This window comes from Solanum lycopersicum, chromosome 10 (genome assembly GCF_036512215.1).
Source record: "Solanum lycopersicum chromosome 10, SLM_r2.1".
NCBI classification, from domain to species: domain Eukaryota; kingdom Viridiplantae; phylum Streptophyta; class Magnoliopsida; order Solanales; family Solanaceae; genus Solanum; species Solanum lycopersicum.
This window is the reverse complement of record NC_090809.1, coordinates 41,440,896-41,452,281: the sequence shown is the minus strand read 5'-3', so window position 1 is coordinate 41,452,281 and position 11,386 is coordinate 41,440,896. Positions and strand designations below refer to the sequence as shown.

At 29.1% G+C, this 11,386-nt stretch overlaps 1 long non-coding RNA gene across 1 annotated transcript; it reads left to right on the top strand.

The window, feature by feature from the left end:
* Positions 1-3,080: 3,080 nt before the first annotated feature.
* Positions 3,081-8,678, top strand: LOC138339071 (uncharacterized). Its single transcript, XR_011212101.1, has 2 exons — positions 3,081-8,224; positions 8,292-8,678. It is a non-coding gene; the product is annotated as an uncharacterized lncRNA (long non-coding RNA).
* Positions 8,679-11,386: the final 2,708 nt, after the last annotated feature.

Sequence of the window (11,386 nt, the reverse complement as noted above, 5' to 3'; positions counted from 1 at the left end):
TCAGTTTTGACTAATAAAATTGATACTAAAGTAAGACATAAAGAAAAATGTTGTGAAAATTGTGAAAATAATACAGAATGTACTAAAAATAATTGTAATATATTATATGAAAATATACTAGAAATAGAAAAAGAAGACGAAATAATTGATAAAAACTATGTTTTAATAGAAATGGAAACAGAGCTATATAACTTTAAGACAGGAATTCAAAAAATAGGAGAAATAAAAAATCAGCAAGATCTAGATAATATAGTAAAATTTTTAGATCAATTAGAAATAATAGGAGAAAAGCCTTTAAAATATTGGGAAAATAATCATGAAGTATGTAAGTTAGATATAATAAACCCAGAATATATAATAAAGACAGCCTCAATAGAAGCTACAAATCAGGATCTAGAAGATTTTAGAATACAAATTAAAGAATTATTAGAATTAGGAGTAATAAGAAGATCTACTTCAAAACATAGATCAGCAGCCTTTATGGTAAGGAATCATAGTGAAATAATTAGAGGAAAAGCTAGAATGGTTATAAACTATAAAAGACTAAATGATAATACTAGAACAGACGGATATAAATTACCTGATAAAACAGAATTAATAAATAGAATACAAGGAAAAACAATCTTTAGCAAATTCGATTGTAAATCAGGATACTGGCAGATAAAAATGCATCCAGACAGTATAGAATGGACAGCTTTTAACTGCCCTGAAGGACATTTTGAATGGCTAGTCATGCCATTTGGGCTAAAAACAGCACCTCCAATTTTTCAAAGAAAAATGGATAAAATATTTGGAGAATATAAAAGATTTGTTTTAGTATATGTAGATGATATCCTAGTATTTAGTAAAAATATAAAAGAACACTTAGGACATTTACAAACAGTTTTTAGACTATTTGTTAATAATGGGATAATAATTAGCAAAAAGAAAATGGAACTATGTAAAAACTATATAAATTTTTTAGGAATTATTTTAGGAGAAGGAAAAGTCAAATTACAACCTCATATAGCTAGAAAAGCTCTAGATATGCCAGACAAATTAAATAATTTAAAGGATTTGCAAAAATTCTTAGGAATAATAAATTATGCTAGACCTTTTATTAAAGACTTAGGGAAAATAGCAGGACCTTTATATTCTAAGACAGGAACTAAAGGACAAAGAAACTTCAATATTGAAGACATAAATTAGTACAAAAAATAAAAGAAAGAATAAAAAATATTCCTGATCTTAATATGCCACTAGAAACAGACTATTTAATAATAGAAACAGATGGAAGCTTTGAAGGTTGGGGTGCAGTATTAAAATCTCGACCACATAAATATAGTTCTAAACAAGAAGAAAAAATATGCGCCTATCAAAGTGAAAAATTTAAAGAAAAAGGTAATAAAGCTAGTATAGATGTCAAAATTTTAGCCGTAATATATGGTTTAAATAGTTTTAGAATTTATGTTCTAAATAAACCAGAAATATTAATAAGAACGGATTGTGAAGCCATAGTAAAATTTCATCAAAAAATTAATGATAAAACTAGTAGTAGAAGAAGATGGTTAAATTTTTTAGATACTATATCTATTTATCATTCTATAATCTTTGAACATATAAAAGGAAATGATAATAATATTGCAAATCAATTAAGTAGATTACTAATCAAAGTTTAAATTTTACAAAATGAGACCTCTACTACCAGACAAAGGTAAAAAGGTTCAACCTTCAATCTCAGGTTTGACATACTCTTCTAAACAGACAATGTTAGCTAATTTACATTTTAAATCATTAGACAAAATCGATGATGTTAGAATAGAAAGGTTGCAATTTGGACAGCAAAATTTAATTGCATATGGGCCGTCCAATTGGACATTTAGACATTTAGCTGACTGTCAATTAGACAAACAGCAGACATGTCTTATAGACAACATATGGATAGCACATAATAAAAGAGACACTAAATATGTAATTGCAGTCTTAAATGCTTTAGGATATTATTTTACTAATAAAAATAAAGAAAATAGATTTAAATATTATGTAGTAATTCATGGTAAGACAAACGGTGTTTTTCAAACATGGATAGAAGTTTTAGATTCAATCAAAAAATTTCAAAAACCTCTTTTCAAAGGTTTTAATGATTTTACAGAAGCCTTAGATTATGCTAGAGGAATACTAGGACCAAATTATTATATTTCTCCAGCTCTCAGACAAAACCCAGATAATATTCCACAATACAACATCCAGAAAGACACAGACAAAGTTATATTTTGTGACCATTGTTCATTCATGACCGAAGCATTCAAGAGGCTAAACTTGAAAAATGAGGCCTTAATGCAAGAAAATGCCAAGCTCAGGGAAAGACTTAACAAAATGGAAAGCAAAGGTAAGAATGTAAAAAATCAGACAGATACTCAGGGTTCTCCATCCCAAACAAAAATGGATGAGATGGGTGTGCATTCCCCACTAAATGCTAAGAAATCCACTGTATCGGATGAAGATACAGCTAGTCCAGTTCAAACGGTGGCCGGTAAAGACTTCTCAAACCCGTTAATTGCTGTCACTTTGCCAAAAAGTGAAAAAGATGAAGGTTCATCTTCCAGAAGAAGATTACCACTTTCATTCAACCAGACAATTAGACAGAAAATTAAAAAATCCCAAAAAAAATAAAGACTTAGAATTTCTAATAACCCAAACTATAGAAAAACTACTTAAACAAAAACAAGAAAAAGACAAACATATAAACCCAAACCCAATACAAAGCCCAAGACAAGATTCTACTCCAAGCCCAAATAATTCCGATAATTTTTTAGACTCTATGCAATTTGCCCAAGACCCAAATAATGATGATTCCGGAATGAGTTTTGATTCAATTGCATTACATAATTTAGACACATAAAAATATATATATATATATATATATATATATATATATATATATATATATATATATATATATACATACACACACACATATTATTGCTATAGTCTTAAAAGAGGAATGCCTCTTTTGTCAAAAATGTGAGTCCCACTTTACTCACTACCACACATGTGGAAAAATTGTTGGGACGCGTCTTATTCAGGTAAGAGATAAGATAGACAGATATCAGTTTTCAATATCAGATTCCAAGGACAATAATGTAAGAAGAGGGACATTATTTCACGTGACGATGGGGCCCAGATGTGTACCCGGCTGAGATAATAAGATTTCCTTTTTCATTTGAAATCCGGAGTTTGAAGTCCGTCCGAAGACATCTATAAAAGCAGACATTATCAAGACAAGAAGAGAGAGGGCGAGAAAAAGAAAAGACAATCACTACAAAAAAGCTCTAAAAATCCTCATACCAACATCTTTACCATAAGTTATCTTTTGGTTTGTAAAAAAGTTTTCAGTTCTTTAGTACTTTATTTTAGTAAGTTTGTTTAAGAAAAGCTTGGGAGCTTTTTCGGGTTTCCCGAAAGGGAAACTTCACTCTATTCTAAATAATGTAAGTTTTCATATTTAAGCTTCTAGTAAAATTCCCATATATGTAAATTATGTGTGTTAAATTATGCGTGTTTATAAAACTTTAATCTTGTAAATTTATGAATATCATCATAAATCTATATTACTTAGTATATGGTTAGTTTCTTAGCTTCTTATTTGGATCGATGGATTAACCTGTAAATTCCTAGGACATTGTCAGGTTAAATGTTCTGAGAAAGGAACTATGAATAACCAAATCCAGGGTGTGGTTAAAGAAGATTACTTTTAAGAATAAAAGCTAAGAGAAAGAGATGGACGGCAATATTAGATTCATGAATGGACAGAGTCTATAAAAAAAGGAAAGTTAAAACTAGAACCTAATATGATAATTACATAATAGAATAAGAGAGTGAAGGAGTACTGAGTAGGATTTTACAACATTAAAAGATTTACGAAATTATTGAACCTTATATCACCTTATTTTGAACCAAAAATTTTTGAACCTTATTTTATTGAACCTTATATCACCTTATTTTGAACCAAAAATTTTTGAACCTTATTTTATTGAAATATCATCTTATTTAATTATTGAACCATATATATATATTCATTTGACTTTTCTTTTTGGGATGAAATGAATTTGGATGAAAAATTTAGGACGTATGATTAGAGTTGTTTGTAGATAAAATGGATCAAAAAGTGTCAAATAAGTGTTATTTTTTTTTTTTGAGGATACTTTGACCAAGAAAATGTCAATGTCATTTTCAACTTAATTAAATTAATTTATTTGGAGGCCACATTAATATTAAACTTCTTAATCTTTTTTAAAATACAAAGACACCTCATTCTTTAGATATAAAAACATTACAATTTTTTTTTTTAAAAAAAAGCATTCAAAGCTTCTGTTCCTTGGAAAAATCGATCAACAACATCTTAGTTACAAATCAATAGATTTGTCGCCTCATCATCGGTGACCATCATTTTGTCAGAAACTCAACAACATCGATGGTCGCCATCCAATGAAATCTTGTTTTTGGGAAATTTTAAAAATTTGTTATAAATGTTATTGTTGTTATTAGTGCTGGACATAATTTGGTTCAATTTGAAAAAATCGATCGAACTGATTTGTTTTAAATTTTGATTTTGATTTTTTGATTTGATCTGTTGAGTTCGATTTTTAATTTTAGAAATTCGCTAATTCGATTCGATTTTCGATTTTGAATTATTTTTTGTTAATCGGAAAATCGAATTTTATGTGATACATTTATGATTGTACAAGTCCAATTCAAATTTTAGCCCAATCCAAATGTCAGTCCATTAAAAAGTAAAAGAAAAGGCCCACCCAATTTTTCAATAGATAAATGCCTAAATTCACGAACTCTCAACCCATTGCACAAGCTTCCTGCATCATGACATTTTAGTTCGGTCTATTTTCTACATTGCCGACGATTGATGTTCCGACTCCACAGCCCTCAACAAAATCACATTGAAAATCTTTTTTTTTTTAAATGGATATAATTTTAAAATTGTCATTTATGATCAAAGAAAGTCTCGTAAGGATGATATTCAATCTGAACCGAAATTATAAAAATCGAACTGAACCGAATATATTTCAGTATGATTTCGTTTAGCATTTTCATCAAATCAAAATCGAAAAATCCAACCGAACCGAACAACCGAATATCTAACCCTGGTTTATGTCGTAATCTTGTTATCTTTAAAAAAACATTTTTTGAAATATTCCAAATATAAAAAAACTTGAGAAATACGTAGAAAAGAGCTGTCACTAAATTTTTCTTGAACAAATTATGAAAACTTGATTAAATAAGTTCTAACAAATAAGTCTTAAAAAATGCATATTAAAAGGTTGTGAAGTTCTCATTTACACTTCAAGAAGATTTTTAAAGTATTTGGAGTGTCAACTATCACACGATTATCCTACTACTTGAATAAAAATATTTTTTGACTAACTCTTGAAAAAGTATTTAACGTAAAAATAATCTACAATATTCTATTAGCTTTGACAAAATAACTAAATAAAGAATATTTTTTTAATTTTCCAAGAAAAGGGACCTAAAATGAAATATTTGAATTAAATTACAAGTGATTAGATGATTAATAATGCTAGATTAATCATCATTTTTTTGAATCATTTTAATAATAATTTGAACCAAGTTGATCAATTAAAGTATGAATACTATTTTAATTAATTGAAGAATAAATAAAAAGTTTTGACTAAAGTTACTCAATAAAAGTATAATAGTTGATAAAAGATGCATTTTATTTAAATGAACTAACATAAATAATATAATTCATCTTTTGGAGAATTTAATCAAATCAAATCAAATGTTAAAGTTAGACATACGAAAAACAATAACAAAGAACAATCAAGAAAATTGAATAAACTTGGACTCTTTCCAAATTCTAAAGAGTTGGGCTGACAGGCCCAATGTTGTTCTCCCTATTTAAATTTTAATTAGAATAAATTACCTATATATACGTCTTTATTTTTCATAATTTCTATTATTCTCTATCATTTAAAAATATTTCTAAAATTCCTCTTTTTCCTTTCAAACCTATTGTTCCAGATACATAAAATTATACATGTTTTTCTTTCTATTTTTACTCCTTATTTCACTCCCTCAACCTCTTCCTATTTTTACTCACTCTATCTCTTCCTATTTTCACTCTCTCAATCTTTACTTCCATCATTTTTTAATTTTCAGATTTAATTCTCTCTATTTTCAATAATATCTCTCCACAATTTTTTCAAAACAACTCAAGTTTTTGCTTTACAATTTTTTCCAAAGAATTACCGAATTCTCCTCCATTTTTCACCTTCACAATATGCATAAGGGAAAGGTAAAAGATATGATGTATTCATATTGTTTCCTGCAAAAAAAATCAGTTTTAGGAGATCATCTTTTGCTGGTGAAACTACATTATGAAATGAAAAGAAGTAGTCTCTACCAAATATATCATTTTATCATGTATCAAGTGTTGCTATGTATCTTCTACGGTCATTCAAATTTAGAAGAATATATTTTCGTACACAATATCAAATTATATTCGTGATACATTTGTGAGCGAAGAAATCGAGGAAGGACACATGCTCGAGCTTTAAATCTATTGTTTTACAAATTTTCAAAATCCCTCATTTTTGCGCATTAAATTAATGTATTAACGCATCAGATTAATGTATCTCACGCATCAGATTAATGTATCATGTATAAAATGTAATGTGTCTTACTTAACGATTACTGTATCAACACTTATTTTAGTTATGATACGTAAATTTAAATTTATACTAAATGTATCTGATGCATAACAATTACCAAACAATAATGTATCGATCTCAAACAATTACTATAATGTATTTTAAAAAAAATTTAAAGCGTTGTATTTTTCAAATAAAATAATAGACTTAAATAATAATGTATCAAACACTATTTTTTTGGTTATGATATGTAAATTCAAACTTATACTAGATGTATCTTATACATAAAAATTACCAAACAATACTCTATCGATCTCAAACTTAAAATCTTATGGGCAACACTTACTTATTTAATGTATCTAGTAAAAATATAATAACTATCAATTCAATCGAAAGGATCTTCATGATTTCAAACAAAAGAACATACATAAATAATAATATATCATGCACTAATTTTTTAGTTATGATACGTAAATTTGAATTTATACTAAATGTATTTGTAACATAACAATTGCCAACTAATAATGTATTGATGTCAAACCAAAAATTTTTATGGACAACAGTTTCTTATTTAGTGTACCAAGTAGAAATACAACACTTATCAATTTAAATTGAAAGGATCTTCATGATGTATCTTCTCGAAAACTTTGATAATTTTTAATCAAAATTGAAAGAATCTTCAATGAACTAGGAGAATAATTTTGAAATTCAAAATTTTCGTCAATTTTGAATCAAAATGGAAAAGATCTTCAATCATTGGAGAAGAATTTAGAATCTCAATATTTTCGATAATCTTGAATCAAAATCGAAAAGATATTCGATGAACTTGAAGATTTACAAAGAAATCGTTTGTCTAACAACAATTCCATACAATCCTTCATAACTAATCCCGCTTTTCAAAATTTCGACAATTTTTTTTATGAAACAGAGAGAACGATGAACAAGAAGAAGAAATTTAATTTTTTGATTTTTTTGGATTGTTACAGTATAGGGTTTTGAATTCTTGATAATAATTTTGAATGGAATAACGTAATTTGTGGAACCTTAATTTAATTTTCAGTTTTTCACCTTAATTAGTGGAACAAATGGATACTGTGATATTTTAAATTGATTTTACATTTTTTTCCCTTAATAAGTGCAACAGATTGATACATAATGTATCAACAATAATGTATCCGGATTCTTAATTATATATCTGAAATGTCTAAAAAATATGGAATTTATGTAATTATAAAAATAATAGGGATACAAGGTAATTTAGATTTTACACTATAATATTTATGTAAGTTATACTAATTAATTATGGGGGTATGTAATCGGGTTAGTTCGAATTTTTTAAATATATTTTTTTAAAATCAAAATTTGGACTCAAAGTACATATTATTGATAATCAAAAAGGGTCATGTTCCTTATTTCAATATAAATGGAGCTACCCATTTCCTTAAAAAATCATTTCCACTTTTTCCTCTTTTGTTCTTCCTCTTCTCTAGTTGCTGCCTTGATTTTTCGGTTGGTTCAAGTGGAGAATAAAAGCCTTGCTTCTAAGCTCTGTAAATTCCGTATGTGTTGAACTTGTTCCTCATTTTTGTGCTTTAATATTTTTCCTCTGATTCCTTTGTCCTGCAGTTGTAGCCGAACCGGAGAAGATGCGTTGGAGCTTTAATCACCAGTTCTCTTTGCTGGATGGACGCCACCACTACACATTTGGCCTTTTACTCTCGTCTTTTGTGGTCCATGTATCGCTTTCTGTTGGTTAAGCATGATGTCCATGACTGTACAAGTTAATTTTCCTTGTTCTGATGCGAAGTGATGGCACCTGATATTTATCAATGTTCTAAAGCTTTCTTCCCTTACTTGGCAATTCTTGAAAATTAAGTAATATTTTCTTATCTTCTGTATTGACTGCTGAATTAGCTTTACAATCTGCTAGTTGGTTTGATTCTCTGAAAATATGTCGAACATTCACTGTAATTTTTCCAAGCATGTTATGAATGTCTTCCATTATTTCTACTAGATCCCATGGTATTCTGCAATTTCTGTTGATCGTGTTTTTAAGCACTAGGGAATCAGTCTCCAGTTGAACCGGATTTAGTTTTTTCCTAATGCAATACTTAAGGGCTTCCAAAACTGCTTTTGCCTCTGCGTCCATGTTTGTAGCAATCCCCAAACTCTGAGCTTCTGCATATATAAGATTTCCACTACTGTCCCTTGAGCAAAATCCATACGCACTTTGAACTGGATTGCATTTGCTTGCCCCATCAGTATTGCAAGTAATCCACCCCTCTTGTGGCAACAACCATTTAACAATCCTAAAGTACAAAAAGTAGGTTTGTAACTCTTCAATGTGTCCACCATTTCTGACCAGTAACAGGATAATCCTTTAATCCATGGGAAATTAACTCTTATTAACTGATGTATTGTCAATTGGCATTGATGATACATATAATTGAAAGATATATCCTTCCTGTGCCTTTTAGCATTTCTTCTCTTCCACAACTCCCACATGATGATAGCTGGAACAGCCTTTAGTATTTGGTCCAGCTTAGTTGACATTTTGTGCTCCCACCACCTATAAATGAGTTGATTTAGATCCAATCCATTTATGTTGATATCTACACATGAAGCAAACTGCTTCCACAACTTTTGGGCTATGGGAGCTGTTAGTAATAAGTGAGACATTGTCTCAATTTCTCTTTTTTCAAAACAGTAGCATTTAGACACCATTTGCACCCTCATTCTCTTCAAATTATCATCCGTGGCTATTTGTTTATCCCAAACTCTCCATAAAAAGAATCCGATCTTGTAAGGCAAACCCTTTACCACATGTAACTACTCCAATCTTTTTCTGCTTTCTTTCTTCTGAAGATGTGAAATGCTGATTTTACTGTAAAATCTCCCTTTGAACTTTGTACCTACCAGGCCTTATCTAGAATAGCTTTAGTACTGGGAGGTCTAATGTTCATAATTATGTGTTGTACCATCTCATATGATACCACTGCTTTCAACTTTTGTTCATTCCAGCCTCCATTTATTACCAAATCATTCACATCCACTTCTTCTTCTTGTGCCTATTCTCCTTCCGTGAAGTAAAAAGCAACTTGTTTGGTCCAATTATCAAACCAAAAACTCGAGTTTCCATCTTTAATTTGCCACCAAATGTCATGTTCCACTTCCTCTCTGATGTTAACCATTTTCTTCCATATGTTTGAACCCCCTCTACTATGCACCATAACAGGATGCAATTTCTTGCAATACTTATTCCACATATATCTGACCCACAATGAGTTGGTGGAAACTCTAAGGGGTCATTTGCTAGAGTGTATAAGAATAATGCAAAATAGGGTGCATTAGTAGTACTTGCATTATTAATACTTGCATTAGTTATGCAAGCATTATTTCTTATACATTGTTTAGTTTGATGTATTAGAAATAACAGATCTTTCATAATTTCTATTTGAAAATATATGTTTACAAAAATACCCTTCACACTCTTTTTTTTTTACACCTTCTGGCAAGTTGCAACAGTCATTTGTTAAAGCATCGTCAACTCCTCTTCTTCTTCTTCTTTCTTTTTTTTTTTCAAAAATAATATTAAGTAGTTGTACTATTTGGGTCAAAATACTTTTGTGAAAAGTTGAAAAAGAATTTTTTTAAACAAATTTATCTCCACAATAGTAATTTTTCTTATTAAATTATGTTGAAATTAGATTATTATTTTTTACAAAAATTATATTTAAGAGGATATAAAGTCTATTAAAACACCAACAAATTAAAAGACAGAAAAAAATAAATGAAAATAAAAACACATGACAACAAAGAAAATTAAAAGAAAAGAAAATGTTAGGAAATGTTTCAAAAAGGCATTGAGGGTAGTTTTGTAATTATTTAATATAATGCAAGTTTTAAATATAATACATTGCATAATATTTTTAGAAAAAAATTATTTTTAAAAAATACCCTCCACAAATATGGTGGAAAGGATATTAAAAAAGTTTTTAAGGGCAACTGTGTTTTTTATAATGTTAATGCATGTATTAGAACCCATTGCATTACTAATGCATAGAAATAGATGGTATTAGTAATACACTCTTTAATACACAACAGAGTGTATTACTAATACAAGTATTAGTTATGCATAGATTAAAAAAGTGTACCAAACAAGGTAATACTAATACATTAATCTAATACATGCATTATTTTCTCTAATACACTCTACCAAACGACTCCTAAATGACCACCTTAGCTTAGCAAATAATCCTTTATTGACATCACGAAGAGATCTAAAACCAATTCCACCTTCCTCTTTTGAAAAACATAATTCATTCCAAGTCAACCAGTGTTTCCCTTTTACACCTCCTGTTTTCCCCCAAACGAATTTTGCAAATATTTGATGTATTTGCTCAATCACTTTCTTGGGAGGATTCATAGCAGACAAAATGTACACAGGCACCGACTGGAGTACATTATTCACTAGAGTTTGCTTTCTACCAAAAGTTAAGAATCTGTTATGCCAAAAAAAATCCTCTTGGCGGTTTTCCTAATACGCTCCTCAAAATGACTTGCGATATTCCTCCAATAAAATACTGGACAGCCTCAGTCTCCTCATTCTAATAGCAACAATCAAAGGAGTTTTACTGTGTAAATAGAAAAAACTCTTTGCTTTGTTAACCGTTTGACCCGATACATCCTCATAATCTCTCAAAATCTTCATCATTTTTATC